The following is a 21,978-nucleotide window of genomic DNA, read 5'->3' as shown; positions in this document are numbered from 1 at the left end:
CCTGTGACACTAGTTATAGATTCCGATGGTTCACATCAGGTTTACTGTATCCCTTGGACCTTCTTATTGACGATGAAACACAGAAATTGCATCGGAATTAAATTCAAAAGGCACTATGCCGACTTAAGGAAAAGATGACTGACTCTTCCTACTGACTAGTCCTGTACCACTAGTTATAGATTCCGATGCTTCACTTCAGGTTTACTGTATCCCTTGGTCCTTCTTATTGACGATGAAACACAGAAATTGCATCGGAATAAATACAAAAGGCACAATGCCGACTTAAGTACATGAAGACCGACACTTTTTACTGACTACGCTTTGAACCATTCCTGTAACACTACTTATAGATTCCGATGCTTCACTTCAGGTTTACTGTATCCCTTGGACCTTCTTATTGACGATGAAACACAGAAATTGCATCGGAATTAAATACAAAAGGCACAACGCCGACTTAAGGTCAAGAAGACTGACTCTTCCTACTGACCATTCCTGTGACACAAGTTATAGATTCCGATGCTTCACTTCAGGTTTACTGTATCTCTTGGACCTTCTTATTGACGATGAAACACAGAAATTGCATCGGAATTAAATACAAAAGGCACAATGGCGACTTAAGTACATGAAGACGGACACATCGTACTGACTGTGATTTGAACCATTCCTGTGACACTAGTCATAGATTCCGATGCTTCACTTCAGGTTGACTGTATCCCTTGGACCTTCTTATTGTCGATGAAACACAGAAATTGCATCGGAATTAAATTCAAAAGGCACTATGCCGACTTAAGGACAAGATGACTGACTCTTCCTACTGACCAGTCCTGTACCACTAGTTATAGATTCCGATGCTTCACTTCAGGTTTACTGTATCCCTTGGTCCTTCTTATTGACGATGAAACACAGAAATTGCATCGGAATAAATACAAAAGGCACAATGCCGACTTAAGTACATGAAGACCGACACTTTTTAGTGACTACGCTTTGAACCATTCCTGTAACACTAGTTATAGATTCCGATGCTTCACTTCAGGTTTACTGTATCCCTTGGACCTTCTTATTGACGATGAAACACAGAAATTGCATCGGAATTAAATATAAAAGGTACAATGCCGACTTAAGTACATGAAGACCGACACTTCTTACTGACTATGTTTTGAACCATTCCAGTGACACTAGTTATAGATTCCGATGCTTCACTTCAGGTTTACTGTATCCCTTGGACCATCTTATTGACCATGAAACACAGAAATTGCATAGGAATTAAATACAAAAGGCACTATGCCGACTTAAGGACAAGATGACTGACTCTTCCTACTGACCAGTCCTGTACCACTAGTTATAGATTCCGATGCTTCACTTCAGGTTTACTGTATCCCTTGGACATTGTTATTGACGATGAAACACAGAAATTGCATCGGAATTAAATACAAAAGCACAATGCCGACTTAAGTACATGAAGACCGACACTTCTTACTGATTATGTTTTGAACCATTCCTGTGACACTAGTTATAGATTCCGATGCCTCACATCAGGTTTACTGTATCCCTTGGACCTTCTTATTGACGATGAAACACAGAAATTGCATCGGAATTAAATACAAAAGGCACAACGCGGACTTAAGGTCAAGAAGACTGACTCTTCCTACTGACCGTTCCTGTGACACTAGTTATAGATTCCGATGCTTCACTTCAGGATTACTGTATCCCTTGGACCTTCTTATTGACGATGAAACACAAAATTGCATCGGAATTAAATACAAAAGGCACAATGCCGACTTAAGTACATGAAGACAGACACATCGTACTGACTATGATTTGAACCATTCCTGTGACACTAGTTATAGATTCCGATGCTTCACTTCAGGTTTACTGTATCCCTAGGACATTCTTATTGACGATGAAACACAGAAATTGCATCGGAATTAAATACAAAAGGCACTATGCCGACTTAAATACATGAAGACCGACACTTCTTACTGACTACGTTTTGAACCATTCCTGTAACACTAGTTATAGATTCAGATGCTTCACTTCAGGTTTACTGTATCCCCTGGACCTTCTTATTGACGATGAAACACTGAAATTGCATCGGAATTAAATACAAAAGGCACGATGCCGACTTAAGGACAAGAAGACTGACACTTCCTACTGACCATTCCTGTGACACTAGTTATAGATTCCGATGCTTCACTTCAGGTTTACTGTATCCCTTGGACCTTCTTATTGACGATGAAACACAGAAATTGCATCGGAATTAAATTCAAAAGGCACTATGCCAACTTAAGGACAAGATGACTGACTCTTCCTACTGACCAGTCCTGTACCACTAGTTATAGATTCCGATGCTTAACTTCAGGTTTACTGTATCCCTTGGTCCTTCTTATAGACGATGAAACACAGAAATTGCATCGGAATAAATACAAAAGGCACAATGCCGACTTAAGTACATGAAGACCGACACTTTTTACTGACTACGCTTTGAACCATTCCTGTAACACTAGTTATAGATTCCGATGCTTCACTTCAGGTTTACTGTATCCCTTGGACCTTCTTATTGACGATGTAACACAGAAATTGCATCGGAATTAAATACAAAAGGCACAACGCCGACTTAAGGTCAAGAAGACTGACTCTTCCTACTGACCATTCCTGTGACACTAGTTATAGATTCCGATGCTTCACTTCAGGATTACTGTATCCCTTGGACCTTCTTATTGACGATGAAACACAAAATTGCATCGGAATTAAATACAAAAGGCACAATGCCGACTTAAGTACATGAAGACAGACACATCGTATTGACTATGATTTGAACCATTCCTGTGACACTAGTTATAGATTCCGATGCTTCACTTCAGGTTTACTGTATCCCTTGAACATCTTATTGAGGATGAAACACAGAACTAGCATAGGAATTAAATACAAAAGGCACAATGCCGACTTAAGGGCAAGAAGACTGACTCTTCCTACTGACCATTCCTGTGACACTAATTATAGTTTCCGATGCTTAACTTCAGGTACACTGTATCCCTTGGACCTTCTTATTGACGATGAAACACAGAAATAGCATCGGAATTAAATATAAAAGGTACAATGCCGACTTAAGTACATGAAGACCGACACTTCTTACTGACTGTGTTTTGAACCATTCCTGTGACACTAGTTATAGATTCCGATGCTTCACTGCAGGTTTACTGTATCCCTTGGACCATCTTATTGACGATGAAACACAGAAAATGCATAGGAATTAAATACAAAAGGCACAATGCCGATTTAAGGGCAAGAAGACTGACTCTTCCAACTGACCATTCCTGTGACACTAGTTATAGATTCCGATGCTTCACTTCAGGTTTACTGTATCCCTTGGACCTTCTTATTGACGATGAAACACAGAAATTGCATCGGAATTAAATACAAAAGGCACAATGCCGACTTAAGTACATGAAGACCGACACTTCTTACTGACTATGTTTTGAACCATTCCTGTGACACTAGTTATAGATTCCGATGCTTCACATCAGGTTTACTGTATCCCTTGGACCTTCTTATTGACGATGAAACACAGAAATTGCATCGGAATTAAATTCAAAAGGCACTATGCCGACTTAAGGACAAGATGACTGACTCTTCCTACTGACTAGTCCTGTACCACTAGTTATAGATTCCGATGCTTCACTTCAGGTTTACTGTATCCCTTGGTCCTTCTTATTGACGATGAAACACAGAAATTGCATCGGAATAAATACAAAAGGCACAATGCCGACTAAGTACATGAAGACCGACACTTTTTACTGACTACGCTTTGAACCATTCCTGTAAAACTACTTATAGATTCCGATGCTTCACTTCAGGTTTACTCTATCCCTTGGACCTTCTTATTGACGATGAAACACAGAAATTGCATCGGAATTAAATACAAAAGGCACAACGCCGACTTAAGGTCAAGAAGACTGACTCTTCCTACTGACCATTCCTGTGACACAAGTTATAGTTTCCGATGCTTCACTTCAGGTTTACTGTTTCTCTTGGACCTTCTTATTGACGATGAAACACAGAAATTGCATCGGAATTAAATACAAAAGGCACAATGCCGACATAAGTACATGAAGACGGACACATCGTACTGACTATGATTTGAACCATTCCTGTGACACTAGTCATAGATTCCGATGCTTCACTTCAGGTTGACTGTATCCCTTGGACCTTCTTATTGACGATGAAACACAGAAATTGCATCGGAATTAAATTCAAAAGGCACTATGCCGACTTAAGGACAAGATGACTGACTCCTCCTACTGACCAGTCCTGTACCACTAGTTATAGATTCCGATGCTTCACTTCAGGTTTACTGTATCCCTTGGTCCTTCTTATTGACGATGAAACACAGAAATTGCATCGGAATAAATACAAAAGGCACAATGCCGACTTAAGTACATGAAGACCGACACTTTTTAGTGACTACGCTTTGAACCATTCCTGTAACACTAGTTATAGATTCCGATGCTTCACTTCAGGTTTACTGTATCCCTTGGACCTTCTTATTGACGATGAAACACAGAAATTGCATCGGAATTAAATATAAAAGGTACAATGCCGACTTAAGTACATGAAGACCGACACTTCTTACTGACTATGTTTTGAACCATTCCAGTGACACTAGTTATAGATTCCGATGCTTCACTTCAGGTTTACTGTATCCCTTGGACCATCTTATTGACGATGAAACACAGAAATTGCATAGGAATTAAATACAAAAGGCACTATGCCGACTTAAGGACAAGATGACTGACTCTTCCTACTGACCAGTCCTGAACCACTAGTTATAGATTCCGATGCTTCACTTCAGGTTTACTGTATCCCTTGGACATTGTTATTGACGATGAAACACAGAAATTGCATCGGAATTAAATACAAAAGGCACAATGCCGACTTAAGTACATGAAGACCGATACTTCTTACTGATTATGTTTTGAACCATTCCTGTGACACTAGTTATAGATTCCGATGCCTCACATCAGGTTTACTGTATCCCTTGGACCTTCTTATTGACGATGAAACACAGAAATTGCATCGGAGTTAAATACAAAAGGCACAACGCCGACTTAAGGTCAAGAAGACTGACTCTTCCTACTGACCATTCCTGTGACACTAGTTATAGATTCCGATGCTTCACTTCAGGATTACTGTATCCCTTGGACCTTCTTATTGACGATGAAACACAAAATTGCATCGGAATTAAATACAAAAGGCACAATGCCGACTTAAGGGCAAGAAGACTGACTCTTCCTACTGACCATTCCTGTGACACTAATTATAGTTTCCGATGCTTAACTTCAGTTACACTGTATCCCTTGGACCTTCTTATTGACGATGAAACACAGAAATTGCATCGGAATTAAATATAAAAGGTACAATGCCGACTTAAGTACATGAAGACCGACTCTTCTTACTGACTATGTTTTGAACCATTCCTGTGACACTAGTTATAGATTCCGATGCTTCACTTCAGGTTTACTGTATCCCTTGGACCATCTTATTGACGATGAAACACAGAAAATGCATAGGAATTAAATACAAAAGGCACAATGCCGATTTAAGGGCAAGAAGACTGACTCTTCCAACTGACCATTCCTGTGACACTAGTTATAGATTCCGATTATTCACTTCAGGTTTACTGTATCCCTTGGACCTTCTTATTGACGATGAAACACAGAAATTGCATCGGAATTAAATACAAAAGGCACAATGCCGACTTAAGTACATGAAGACCGACACTTCTTACTGACTATGTTTTGAACCATTCCTGTGACACTAGTTATAGATTCCGATGCTTCACATCAGGTTTACTGTATCCCTTGGACCTTCTTATTGACGATGAAACACAGAAATTGCATCGGAATTAAATTCAAAAGGCACTATGCCGACTTAAGGACAAGATGACTGACTCTTCCTACTGACTAGTCCTGTACCACTAGTTATAGATTCCGATGCTTCACTTCAGGTTTACTGTATCCCTTGGTCCTTCTTATTGACGATGAAACATAGAAATTGCATCGGAATAAATACAAAAGGCACAATGCCGACTTAAGTACAGGGCGTTTCAAAAAGAAAGAGCAGATTTCAAACATTTATTTCTCAAAAACTACAAATGATAGAAACACAATTCAAACGTTTCTTGTCAGGGAAAGGTTCAAAGTTTTTCAATGGTCCGCGCAGAAGTTCCATGCAAATCCGCAGTGGCGCTGGCGTTTGTTTGTAGGAAAATGGCGACGACACCACAGGAACGATCATTTTGTGTGCTGCAATTTGCAAAGTTAGAGTCCATTGTTGGTGTGCAACGTGCATTCCGCCGTCAATTCAACAAACAGCCGCCTCGTCATAAGCAAATTTATGAGTGGCATCACAGATTCGTAGAAGATGGTTGCATCTGCAAGCGAAAAAGCACGGGTCGTCCACGCACATCGGATGAAAATGTCGAGCGTGTCCGTGCAGCTTACGAAAGGAGCCCTAGAAAATCCACGACACGGGCAAGTCACGAACTAAACATGTCTAAAACAACGGTATGGCGCGTTCTGAGTAAGCGTCTGCACATGAAGCCGTACAAACTGCAGTTATTGCAAGCATTGCGTCCTGACGACCACAACAAAAGGTTCGAATTTTCAACTGCAATTCTACAGGACATGGAAGAGGACAATTTTGCCGAACGATTAATTTTTTCAGATGAATCAACGTTTCACATTTCTGGTAAAGTTAATCGGCATAACGTACGAATTTGGGCGAGTGAAACTCCGAGGGACGTTATTCAACATGAAAGAGACTCACCAAAGGTTAACGTCTTTTGTGCAATTTCGGTAAACAAAGTTTATGGACCTTTCTTTTTCATGGAGAAAACTATCACAGGAACCATTTACCTGGACATGTTAGAAAACTGGCTATTTCCTCAACTTCAGGAAGATTCAAATCACTTCATCTTCATGCAAGATGGCGCCCCACCACACTTCTCTGAACCTGTACGACGGTACCTAAATAACACCATTCCAGGACGGTGGATTGGAAGAGCAGGAGCACAAGATCAATGTCATCGTCTGTGGCCTCCCAGGTCACCAGACCTTACTCCCTGCGATTTTTATTGTGGGGGTACATAAAGGACTGTGTTTATGTCCCACCTATGCCCGCTACTCTTCAAGAGGTACGACATCGAATTGTTGCGGCCGTGAATTCGGTAACTAAAGACCAGTTGCGTCGTGTGTGGCAAGAAATGAGATACCGGTTTGATATTTGTCGTGTAACAAATGGTGCTCATATTGAGGTACAGTTTTGATATTTGTTGTGTAACATTTGGTACTCATATTGAGTGAAGGACCGTTGGAATTGTGTTTCTATCATTTGTAGTTTTTGAGAAATAAATGTTTGAAATCTGCTCTTTCTTTTTGAAACGCCCTGTACATGAAGACCGACACTTTTTACTGACTACGCTTTGAACCATTCCTGTAACACTACTTATAGATTCCGATGCTTCACTTCAGGTTTACTGTATTCCTTGGACCTTCTTATTGACGATGAAACACAGAAATTGCATCGGAATTAAATACAAAAGGCACAACGCCGACTTAAGGTCAAGAAGACTGACTCTTCCTACTGACCATTCCTGTGACACAAGTTATAGATTCCGATGCTTCACTTCAGGTTTACTGTATCTCTTGGACCTTCTTATTGACGATGAAACACAGAAATTGCATCGGAATTAAATACAAAAGGCACAATGCCGACTTAAGTAAATGAAGACGGACACATCGTACTGACTATGATTTGAACCATTCCTGTGACACTAGTCATAGATTCCGATGCTTCACTTCAGGTTGACTGTATCCCTTGGACCTTCTTATTGACGATGAAACACAGAAATTGCATCGGAATTAAATTCAAAAGGCACTATGCCGACTTAAGTACAATATGACTGACTCTTCCTACTGACCAGTCCTGTACCACTAGTTATAGATTCCGATGCTTCACTTCAGGTTTACTGTATCCCTTGGTCCTTCTTATTGACGATGAAACACAGAAATTGCATCGGAATAAATACAAAAGGCACAATGTCGACTTAAGTACATGAAGACCGACACTTTTTAGTGACTACGCTTTGAACCATTCCTGTAACACTAGTTATAGATTCCGATGCTTCACTTCAGGTTTACTGTATCCCTTGGACCTTCTTATTGACGATGAAACACAGAAATTGCATCGGAATTAAATATAAAAGGTACAATGCCGACTTAAGTACATGAAGACCGACACTTCTTACTGACTATGTTTTGAACCATTCCAGTGACACTAGTTATAGATTCCGATGCTTCACTTCAGGTTTACTGTATCCCTTGGACCATCTTATTGACGATGAAACACAGAAATTGCATAGGAATTAAATCCAAAAGGCACTATGCCGACTTAAGGACAAGATGACTGACTTATCCTACTGACCAGTCCTGTACCACTAGTTATAGATTCCGATGCATCACTTCAGGTTTACTGTATCCCTTGGACATTCTTATTGACGATGAAACACAGAAATTGCATCGGAATTAAATACAAAAGGCACAATGCCGACTTAAGTACATGAAGACCGACCCTTCTTACTGATTATGTTTTGAACCATTCCTGTGACACTAGTTATAGATTCCGATGCTTCACATCAGGTTTACTGTATAACTTGGACCTTCTTATTGACGAAGAAACACAGAAATTGCATCGGAATTAAATACAAAAGGCACACTGCCAACTTAAGGACAAGAAGACTGACTCTTCCTACTGACCATTCCTGTGATACTAGTAATAGATTCCGATGCTTCACTTCAGGTTTACTGTATCCCTTGGACTTCTTATTGCTGATGAAACACAGAAATTGCATCGGAATTAAATACAAAATGCACAATGCCGACTTAAATACATGAAGACCGACACTTCTTACTGACTACGCTTTGAACCATTCCTGTAACACTAGTTATAGATTCAGAAGCTTCACTTCAGGTTTACTGTATCCCTTGGACCTTCTTATTGACGATGAAACACAGAAATTGCATCGGAATTAAATACAAAAGGCAAAATGCTGACTTAAGGACAAGAAGACTGACTCTTCCTACTGACCATTCCTGTGACACTAGTTATAGATTCCGATGCCTCACTCCATGTCTACTGTATCCCTTGGACCTTCGTATTGACGATGAACCACAGAAATTGCATCGGAATTAAATACAAAAGGCACAATGCCGACTTAAGTACTAGAAGACCGACACTTCTTACTGACTACGTTTTGAACCATTCCTGTAACACTAGTTATAGATTCCGATGCTTCACTTCAGGTTTACTGTATCCCTTGGATCTTCTTATTGACGATGAAACAAAGAAATTGCATCGGAATTAATTTCAAAAGGCACTCTGCCGACTTAAGGACAAGATGACTGACTCTTCCTACTGACCAGTCCTGTAACACTAGTTATAGATTCCGATGCTTCACTTCAGGTTTACTGTATCCCTTGGTCCTTCTTATTGACGATGAAACACAGAAATTGCATCGGAATAAATACAAAAGGCACAATGCCGACTTAAGTACATGAAGACCGACACTTCTTACTGATTATGTTTTGAACCATTCCTGTGACACTAGTTATAGATTCCGATGCTTCACATCAGGTTTACTGTATCCCTTGGACCTTCTTATTGACGAAGAAACACAGAAATTGCATCGGAATTAAATACAAAAGGCCCACTGCCAACTTAAGGACAAGAAGACTGACTCTTCCTACTGACCATTCCTGTGATACTAGTAATAGATTCCGATGCTTCACTTCAGGTTTACTGTATCCCTTGGACCTTCTTATTGACGATGAAACACAGAACTTGCATCGGAATGAAATACAAAAGGCACAACGCCGACTTAAGCTCAAGAACACTGACTCTTCCTACTGACCATTCCTGTTACGCTAGTTATAGATTCCGACGCTTCACTTCAGGTTTTCTGTATCCCTTGGATCTTCTTATTGACGATGAAACACAGATATTGCATCGGAATTAAATAGAAAAGGCACAATGCCGACTTAAGTACATGAAGACCGACACATCTTACTGACTATGCTTTGAACCGTTCCTGTGACACTAGTTATAGATTCCGATGCTTCACTTCAGGTTTACTGTATCCCTTGGACCTTCGTATTGACGAAGGAACACAGAAATTGCATCGGAATTAAATACAAAAGGCACAATGCCGACTTAAGTACAAGAGACTGATTCTTCTTACTGACTATGCTTTGAACCATTCCTGTGATATTAGTTATAGATTCCGATGCTTCACTTCATGTTTACTGTATCCCTTGGACCTTCGTATTGATGATGAAACACAGACATTGCATCGGAATTTAATACAAAAGGCACAATGCCGACTTAAGTACAAGAAGGCTGACTCTTCTTACTGACTATGTTTTGAACCATTCCTGTGACACTAGTTATAGATTCCGATGCTTCACTTCAGGTTTACTGTATCCCTTGGACCTTCGTATTGATGATGAAACACAGACATTGCATCGGAATTAAATACAAAAGGCACAATGCCGACTTAAGTACAAGAAGACTGACTCTTCTTACTGACTATGTTTTTAACCATTCCTGTGACACTAGTTATAGATTCCGATGCTTCACTTCCGGTTTACTGTATCCCTTGGACCTTCGTATTGACGATGAAACACAGAAATTGCATCGGAATTAAATACAAAAGGCACAATGCCGACTTAAGTACAAGAGACTGATTCTTCTTACTGACTCTGCTTTGAACCATTCCTGTGATATTAGTTATAGATTCCGATGCTTCACTTCAGGTTTACTCTATCCCTTGGACCTTCTTATTGACGATGAAACACAGAAATTGCATCGGAATTAAATACAAAAGGCACTATGCCGACTTAAGGACAAGATGACTGACTCTTCCTACTGACTAGTCCTGTACCACTAGTTATAGATTCCGATGCTTCACTTCAGGTTTACTGTATCCCTTGGTCCTTCTTATTGACGATGAAACACAGAAATTGCATCGGAATAAATACAAAAGGCACAATGCCGACTTAAGTACATGAAGACCGACACTTTTTACTGACTACGCTTTGAACCATTCCTGTAAAACTACTTATAGATTCCGATGCTTCACTTCAGGTTTACTCTATCCCTTGGACCTTCTTATTGACGATGAAACACAGAAATTGCATCGGAATTAAATACAAAAGGCACAACGCCGACTTAAGGTCAAGAAGACTGACTCTTCCTACTGACCATTCCTGTGACACAAGTTATAGTTTCCGATGCTTCACTTCAGGTTTACTGTTTCTCTTGGACCTTCTTATTGACGATGAAACACAGAAATTGCATCGGAATTAAATACAAAAGGCACAATGCCGACATAAGTACATGAAGACGGACACATCGTACTGACTATGATTTGAACCATTCCTGTGACACTAGTCATAGATTCCGATGCTTCACTTCAGGTTGACTGTATCCCTTGGACCTTCTTATTGACGATGAAACACAGAAATTGCATCGGAATTAAATTCAAAAGGCACTATGCCGACTTAAGGACAAGATGACTGACTCCTCCTACTGACCAGTCCTGTACCACTAGTTATAGATTCCGATGCTTCACTTCAGGTTTACTGTATCCCTTGGTCCTTCTTATTGACGATGAAACACAGAAATTGCATCGGAATAAATACAAAAGGCACAATGCCGACTTAAGTACATGAAGACCGACACTTTTTAGTGACTACGCTTTGAACCATTCCTGTAACACTAGTTATAGATTCCGATGCTTCACTTCAGGTTTACTGTATCCCTTGGACCTTCTTATTGACGATGAAACACAGAAATTGCATCGGAATTAAATATAAAAGGTACAATGCCGACTTAAGTACATGAAGACCGACACTTCTTACTGACTATGTTTTGAACCATTCCAGTGACACTAGTTATAGATTCCGATGCTTCACTTCAGGTTTACTGTATCCCTTGGACCATCTTATTGACGATGAAACACAGAAATTGCATAGGAATTAAATACAAAAGGCACTATGCCGACTTAAGGACAAGATGACTGACTCTTCCTACTGACCAGTCCTGAACCACTAGTTATAGATTCCGATGCTTCACTTCAGGTTTACTGTATCCCTTGGACATTGTTATTGACGATGAAACACAGAAATTGCATCGGAATTAAATACAAAAGGCACAACGCCGACTTAAGGTCAAGAAGACTGACTCTTCCTACTGACCATTCCTGTGACACTAGTTATAGATTCCGATGCTTAACTTCAGGTACACTGTATCCCTTGGACCTTCTTATTGACGATGAAACACAGAAATTGCATCGGAATTAAATATAAAAGGTACAATGCCGACTTAAGTACATGAAGACCGACTCTTCTTACTGACTATGTTTTGAACCATTCCTGTGACACTAGTTATAGATTCCGATGCTTCACTTCAGGTTTACTGTATCCCTTGGACCATCTTATTGACGATGAAACACAGAAAATGCATAGGAATTAAATACAAAAGGCACAATGCCGATTTAAGGGCAAGAAGACTGACTCTTCCAACTGACCATTCCTGTGACACTAGTTATAGATTCCGATTATTCACTTCAGGTTTACTGTATCCCTTGGACCTTCTTATTGACGATGAAACACAGAAATTGCATCGGAATTAAATACAAAAGGCACAATGCCGACTTAAGTACATGAAGACCGACACTTCTTACTGACTATGTTTTGAACCATTCCTGTGACACTAGTTATAGATTCCGATGCTTCACATCAGGTTTACTGTATCCCTTGGACCTTCTTATTGACGATGAAACACAGAAATTGCATCGGAATTAAATTCAAAAGGCACTATGCCGACTTAAGGACAAGATGACTGACTCTTCCTACTGACTAGTCCTGTACCACTAGTTATAGATTCCGATGCTTCACTTCAGGTTTACTGTATCCCTTGGTCCTTCTTATTGACGATGAAACATAGAAATTGCGTCGGAATAAATACAAAAGGCACAATGCCGACTTAAGTACAGGGCGTTTCAAAAAGAAAGAGCAGATTTCAAACATTTATTTCTCAAAAACTACAAATGATAGAAACACAATTCAAACGTTTCTTGTCAGGGAAAGGTTCAAAGTTTTTCAATGGTCCGCGCAGAAGTTCCATGCAAATCCGCAGTGGCGCTGGCGTTTGTTTGTAGGAAAATGGCGACGACACCACAGGAACGATCATTTTGTGTGCTGCAATTTGCAAAGTTAGAGTCCATTGTTGGTGTGCAACGTGCATTGCGCCGTCAATTCAACAAACAGCCGCCTCGTCATAAGCAAATTTATGAGTGGCATCACAGATTCGTAGAAGATGGTTGCATCTGCAAGCGAAAAAGCACGGGTCGTCCACGCACATCGGATGAAAATGTCGAGCGTGTCCGTGCAGCTTACGAAAGGAGCCCTAGAAAATCCACGACACGGGCAAGTCACGAACTAAACATGTCTAAAACAACGGTATGGCGCGTTCTGAGTAAGCGTCTGCACATGAAGCCGTACAAACTGCAGTTATTGCAAGCATTGCGTCCTGACGACCACAACAAAAGGTTCGAATTTTCAACTGCAATTCTACAGGACATGGAAGAGGACAATTTTGCCGAACGATTAATTTTTTCAGATGAATCAACGTTTCACATTTCTGGTAAAGTTAATCGGCATAACGTACGAATTTGGGCGAGTGAAACTCCGAGGGACGTTATTCAACATGAAAGAGACTCACCAAAGGTTAACGTCTTTTGTGCAATTTCGGTAAACAAAGTTTATGGACCTTTCTTTTTCATGGAGAAAACTATCACAGGAACCATTTACCTGGACATGTTAGAAAACTGGCTATTTCCTCAACTTCAGGAAGATTCAAATCACTTCATCTTCATGCAAGATGGCGCCCCACCACACTTCTCTGAACCTGTACGACGGTACCTAAATAACACCATTCCAGGACGGTGGATTGGAAGAGCAGGAGCACAAGATCAATGTCATCGTCTGTGGCCTCCCAGGTCACCAGACCTTACTCCCTGCGATTTTTATTGTGGGGGTACATAAAGGACTGTGTTTATGTCCCACCTATGCCCGCAACTCTTCAAGAGGTACGACATCGAATTGTTGCGGCCGTGAATTCGGTAACTAAAGACCAGTTGCGTCGTGTGTGGCAAGAAATGAGATACCGGTTTGATATTTGTCGTGTAACAAATGGTGCTCATATTGAGGTACAGTTTTGATATTTGTTGTGTAACATTTGGTACTCATATTGAGTGAAGGACCGTTGGAATTGTGTTTCTATCATTTGTAGTTTTTGAGAAATAAATGTTTGAAATCTGCTCTTTCTTTTTGAAACGCCCTGTACATGAAGACCGACACTTTTTACTGACTACGCTTTGAACCATTCCTGTAACACTACTTATAGATTCCGATGCTTCACTTCAGGTTTACTGTATTCCTTGGACCTTCTTATTGACGATGAAACACAGAAATTGCATCGGAATTAAATACAAAAGGCACAACGCCGACTTAAGGTCAAGAAGACTGACTCTTCCTACTGACCATTCCTGTGACACAAGTTATAGATTCCGATGCTTCACTTCAGGTTTACTGTATCTCTTGGACCTTCTTATTGACGATGAAACACAGAAATTGCATCGGAATTAAATACAAAAGGCACAATGCCGACTTAAGTAAATGAAGACGGACACATCGTACTGACTATGATTTGAACCATTCCTGTGACACTAGTCATAGATTCCGATGCTTCACTTCAGGTTGACTGTATCCCTTGGACCTTCTTATTGACGATGAAACACAGAAATTGCATCGGAATTAAATTCAAAAGGCACTATGCCGACTTAAGTACAATATGACTGACTCTTCCTACTGACCAGTCCTGTACCACTAGTTATAGATTCCGATGCTTCACTTCAGGTTTACTGTATCCCTTGGTCCTTCTTATTGACGATGAAACACAGAAATTGCATCGGAATAAATACAAAAGGCACAATGTCGACTTAAGTACATGAAGACCGACACTTTTTAGTGACTACGCTTTGAACCATTCCTGTAACACTAGTTATAGATTCCGATGCTTCACTTCAGGTTTACTGTATCCCTTGGACCTTCTTATTGACGATGAAACACAGAAATTGCATCGGAATTAAATATAAAAGGTACAATGCCGACTTAAGTACATGAAGACCGACACTTCTTACTGACTATGTTTTGAACCATTCCAGTGACACTAGTTATAGATTCCGATGCTTCACTTCAGGTTTACTGTATCCCTTGGACCATCTTATTGACGATGAAACACAGAAATTGCATAGGAATTAAATCCAAAAGGCACTATGCCGACTTAAGGACAAGATGACTGACTTATCCTACTGACCAGTCCTGTACCACTAGTTATAGATTCCGATGCTTCACTTCAGGTTTACTGTATCCCTTGGACATTCTTATTGACGATGAAACACAGAAATTGCATCGGAATTAAATACAAAAGGCACAATGCCGACTTAAGTACAAGAAGACCGACACTTCTTACTGACTACGTTTTGAACCATTCCTGTAACACTAGTTATAGATTCCGATGCTTCACTTCAGGTTTACTGTATCCCTTGGATCTTCTTATTGACGATGAAACAAAGAAATTGCATCGGAATTAAATTCAAAAGGCACTCTGCCGACTTAAGGACAAGATGACTGACTCTTCCTACTGACCAGTCCTGTAACACTAGTTATAGATTCCGATGCTTCACTTCAGGTTTACTGTATCCCTTGGTCCTTCTTATTGACGATGAAACACAGAAATTGCATCGGAATAAATACAAAAGGCACAATGCCGACTTAAGTACATGAAGACCGACACTTCTTACTGATTATGTTTTGAACCATTCCTGTGACACTAGTTATAGATTCCGATGCTTCACATCAGGTTTACTGTATCCCTTGGACCTTCTTATTGACGAAGAAACACAGAAATTGCATCGGAATTAAATACAAAAGGCACACTGCCAACTTAAGGACAAGAAGACTGACTCTTCCTACTGACCATTCCTGTGATACTAGTAATAGATTCCGATGCTTCACTTCAGGTTTACTGTATCCCTTGGACCTTCTTATTGACGATGAAACACAGAACTTGCATCGGAATGAAATACAAAAGGCACAACGCCGACTTAAGCTCAAGAACACTGACTCTTCCTACTGACCATTCCTGTTACGCTAGTTATAGATTCCGACGCTTCACTTCAGGTTTTCTGTATCCCTTGGATCTTCTTATTGACGATGAAACACAGATATTGCATCGGAATTAAATACAAAAGGCACAATGCCGACTTAAGTACATGAAGACCGACACATCTTACTGACTATGCTTTGAACCGTTCCTGTGACACTAGTTATAGATTCCGATGCTTCACTTCAGGTTTACTGTATCCCTTGGACCTTCGTATTGACGAAGGAACACAGAAATTGCATCGGAATTAAATACAAAAGGCACAATGCCGACTTAAGTACAAGAGACTGATTCTTCTTACTGACTATGCTTTGAACCATTCCTGTGATAATAGTTATAGATTCCGATGCTTCACTTCAGGTTTACTGTATCCCTTGGACCTTCGTATTGATGATGAAACACAGACATTGCATCGGAATTTAATACAAAAGGCACAATGCCGACTTAAGTACAAGAAGGCTGACTCTTCTTACTGACTATGTTTTGAACCATTCCTGTGACACTAGTTATAGATTCCGATGCTTCACTTCAGGTTTACTGTATCCCTTGGACCTTCGTATTGATGATGAAACACAGACATTGCATCGGAATTAAATACAAAAGGCACAATGCCGACTTAAGTACAAGAAGACTGACTCTTCTTACTGACTATGTTTTTAACCATTCCTGTGACACTAGTTATAGATTCCGATGCTTCACTTCCGGTTTACTGTATCCCTTGGACCTTCGTATTGACGATGAAACACAGAAATTGCATCGGAATTAAATACAAAAGGCACAATGCCGACTTAAGTACAAGAGACTGATTCTTCTTACTGACTCTGCTTTGAACCATTCCTGTGATATTAGTTATAGATTCCGATGCTTCACTTCAGGTTTACTGTATCCCTTGGACCTTCTTATTGATGATGAAACACAGACATTGCATCGGAATTAAATATAAAAGGCACAATGCCGACTTAAGTACAAGAAGGCTGACTCTTCTTACTGACTATGTTTTGAACCATTCCTGTGACACTAGTTATAGATTCCGATGCTTCACTTCAGGTTTACTGTATCCCTTGGACCTTCTTATTGATGATGAAACACAGACATTGCATCGGAATTAAATACAAAAGGCACAATGCCGACTTAAGTACAAGAAGACTGACTCTTCTTACTGACTATGTTTTAACCATTCCTGTGACACTAGTTATAGATTCCGATGCTTCACTTCAGGTTTACTGTATCCCTTGGATCTTCTTAATGATGATGAAACACAGACATTGCATCGGAATTAAATACAAAAGGCACAATGCCGACTTAAGTACAAGAGGACTGACTCTTCTTACTGTCTATGATTTGAACCATTCCTGCGACACTAGATATAGATTCCCATGCTTGACTTCAGATTTACTGTATCCCTTGGACCTTCTTATTGACGATGAAACTCAGAAATTGCATCGGAATTAAATACAAAAGGCACAATGATGACTTAAGTACATGAAGACGGACACTTCCTACTGAGTATGTTTTGAACCATTCCTGTGACACTAGTTATAGATTCCGATGCTTCACATCAGGTATACTGTATCCCTTGGACCATCTTATTGTCGATGACACACAAAAATTGCATATGAATTAAATGCAAAAGGCACAATGCCGACTTAAGGGCAAGAAGACTGACTCTTCCTACTGACCATTCCTGTGACACTAGTTATAGATTCCGATGCTTCACTTCAGGTACAAGGTATCCCTTGGCCTTCTTATTGGCGATGAAACACAGTAATTGCATCGGAATTAAATACAAAAGACACATTGCCGACTTATGTACATGAAGACCGACCCTTCTTACTGACTATGTTTTGAACCATTCCTGTGACACTAGTTATAGATTCCGATGCTTCACTTCAGGTTTACTGTATCCCTTGGACCATCTTATTGACGGTGAAACACAGAAATTGCATAGGAATTACATACAAAAGGCACAATGCCGACTTAAGGGCAAGAAGACTGACTCTTCCTACTGACTACTCCTGTGACACTAGTTATAGATTCCGATGCTTCACTTTAGGTTTACTGTATCCCTTGGACCTTCTTATTGACGATGAAACACAGAAATTGCATCGGAATTAAATACAAAAGGCACAATGCCGAATTAAGTACATGAAGTCCGTCACTTCTTACTGACTTTGTTTTGAACCATTCCTGTGACACTAGTTATAGTTTCCGATGCCTCACTTCAGGTTTACTGTATTCCTTGGACCTTCTTATTGACGAAGGAACACAGAAATTGCATCGGAATTAAATACAAAAGGCACTATGCCGACTTAATACATGAAGACCGACACTACTTACTGACTACGTTTTGAACCATTCCTGTAACACTAGTTATAGATTCAGATGCTTCACTTCAGGTTTACTGTATCCCTTGGACCTTCTTATTGACGATGAAACACTGAAATTGCATCGGAATTAAATACAAAAGGCACAATGCCGACTTAAGTACAAGAAGACTGACTCTTCTTACTGACTATGTTTTTAACCATTCCTGTGACACTAGTTATAGATTCCGATGCTTCACTTCAGGGTTACTGTATCCCTTGGACCTTCTTATTGACGATGAAACACAGAAATTGCATCGGAATTAATTTAAAAAGGCACTATGCCGACTTAAGGACAAGATGACTGACTCTTCCTACTGACTAGTCCTGTAACACTAGTTACAGATTCCGATGCTTCACTTCAGGTTTACTGTATCCCTTGGTCCTTCTTATTGACGATGAAACACAGATATTGCATCGGAATAAATACAAAAGGCACAATGCCGACTTAAGTACATGAAGACCGACACTTTTTACTGACTACGCTTTGAACCATTCCTGTAACACTAGTTATAGATTCCGATGCTTCACTTCAGGTTTGCTGTATCCCTTGGACCTTCTTATTGACGATGAAACACAGAAATTGCATCGGAATTAAATACAAAAGGCACAACGCCGACTTAAGGTCAAGAAGACTGACTCTTCCTACTGACCATTCCTGTTACGCTAGTTATAGATTCCGACGCTTCACTTCAGGTTTTCTGTATCCCTTGGATCTTCTTATTGACGATGAAACACAGATATTGCATCGGAATTAAATACAAAAGGCACAATGCCGAATTAAGTACAAGAAGGCTGACACTTCTTACTGACTATGTTTTGAACCATTCCTGCGACACTAGATATAGATTCCGATGCTTGACTTCAGATTTACTGTATCCCTTGGACCTGCTTATTGACGATGAAACTCAGAAATTGCATCGGAATTAAATACAAAAGGCACAATGATGACTTAAGTACATGAAGACGGACACTTCCCACTGAATATGTTTTGAACCATTCCTATGACACTAGTCATAGATTCCGATGCTTCACATCAGGTATACTGTATCCCTTGGACCATCTTATTGTCGATGAAACACAAAAATTGCATAGGAAATAAATGCAAAAGGCACAATGCCGACTTAAGGGCAAGAAGACTGACTCTTCCTACTGACCATTCCTGTGACACTAGTTATAGATTCCGATGCTTCACTTCAGGTACACTGTATCCCTTGGACCTTCTTATTGGCGATGAAACACAGTAATTGCATCGGAATTAAATACAAAAGACACAATGCCGACTTAAGTACATGAAGACCGACACTTCTTACTGACTATGTTTTCAACCATTCCTGTGACACTAGTTATAGATTCCGATGCTTCACTTCAGGTTTACTGTATACCTTTCTACCATCTTATTGACGGTGAAACACAGAAATTGCATAGGAATTACATACAAAAGGCACAATGCCGACTTAAGGGCAAGAAGACTGACTCTTCCTACTGACTACTCCTGTGACACTAGTTATAGATTCCGATGCTTCACTTTAGGTTTACTGTATCCCTTGGACCTTCTTATTGACGATGAAACACAGAAATTGCATCGGAATTAAATACAAAAGGCACAATGCCGAATTTAGTACATGAAGACCGACACTTCTTACTGACTATGTTTTGAACCATTCCTGTGACACTAGTTATTGTTTCCGATGCTTCACTTCAGGTTTACTGTATCCCTTGGACCTTCCTATTGACGATGAAACACAGAAATTGCATCGGAATTAAATACAAAAGGCACTATGCCGACTTAAATACATGAAGACCGACACTTCTTACTGACTACGTTTTGAACCATTCCTGTAACACTAGTTATAGATTCAGATGCTTCACTTCAGGTTTACTGTATCCCTTGGACCTTCTTATTGACGATGAAACACTGAAATTGCATCGGAATTAAATACAAAAGGCACAATGCTGACTTAAGGACAAGAAGACTGACTCTTCCTACTGACCATTCCTGTGACACTAGTTATAGATTCCGATGCTCCCCTTCAGGTTTACTGTATCCCTTGGACCTTCTTATTGACGATGAAACACAGAAATTGCATCGGAATTAAATTAAAAAGGCACTATGCCGACTTAAGGACAAGATGACTGACTCTTCCTACTGACCAGTCCTGTAACACTAGTTATAGATTCCGATGCTTCACTTCAGGTTTACTGAATCTCTTGGTCCTTCTTATTGACGACGAAACACAGAAATTGCATCGGAATAAATACAAAAGGCACAATGCCGACTTAAGTACATGAAGACCGACACTTTTTACTGACTACGCTTTGAACCATTCCTGTAACTCTAGTTATAGATTCCGATGCTTCACTTCAGGTTTACTGTATCCCTTGGACCTTCTTATTGACGATGAAACACAGAAATTGCATCGGAATTAAATACAAAAGGCACAACGCCGACTTAAGGTCAAGAAGACTTACTCTTCCTACTGACCATTCCTGTTACGCTAGTTATAGATTCCGACGCTTCACTTCAGGTTTTCTGTATCCCTTGGATCTTCTTATTGACGATGAAACACAGATATTGCATCGGAATTAAATACAAAAGGCACAATGCCGACTTAAGTACAAGAAGGCTGACTCTTCTTACTGACTATGTTTTGAACCATTCCTGTGACACTAGTTATAGATTCCGATGCTTCACTTCAGGTTTACTGTATCCCTTGGACCTTCTTATTGATGATGAAACACAGACATTGAATCGGAATTAAATACAAAAGGCACAATGCCGACTTAAGTACAAGAAGACTGACTCTTCTTACTGATTATGTTTTTAACCATTCCTGTGACACTAGTTATAGATTCCGATGCTTCACTTCAGGTTTACTGTATCCCTTGGACCTTCTTAATGTTGATGAAACACAGACATTGCATCGGAATTAAATACAAAAGGCACAATGCCGACTTAAGTACAAGAGGACTGACTCTTCTTACTGTCTATGTTTTGAACCATTCCTGCGACACTAGATATAGATTAAGATGCTTGACTTCAGTTTTACTGTATCCCTTGGACCTTCTTATTGACGATGAAACTCAGAAATTGCATCGGAATTAATTACAAAAGGCACAATGATGACTTAAGTACATGAAGACGGACACTTCCTACTGAGTATGTTTTAAACCATTCCTGTGACACTAGTTATAGATTCCGATGCTTCACTTCAGGTTTACTGTATCCCTTGGACCATCTTATTGGCGGTGAAACACAGAAACTGCATAG

The sequence above is a fragment of the Schistocerca serialis genome, unplaced genomic scaffold (assembly GCF_023864345.2).
Source record: "Schistocerca serialis cubense isolate TAMUIC-IGC-003099 unplaced genomic scaffold, iqSchSeri2.2 HiC_scaffold_1362, whole genome shotgun sequence".
In the NCBI taxonomy this organism is placed as follows: Eukaryota; Metazoa; Arthropoda; class Insecta; order Orthoptera; family Acrididae; genus Schistocerca; species Schistocerca serialis.
This window is presented reverse-complemented; position numbering follows the sequence as displayed.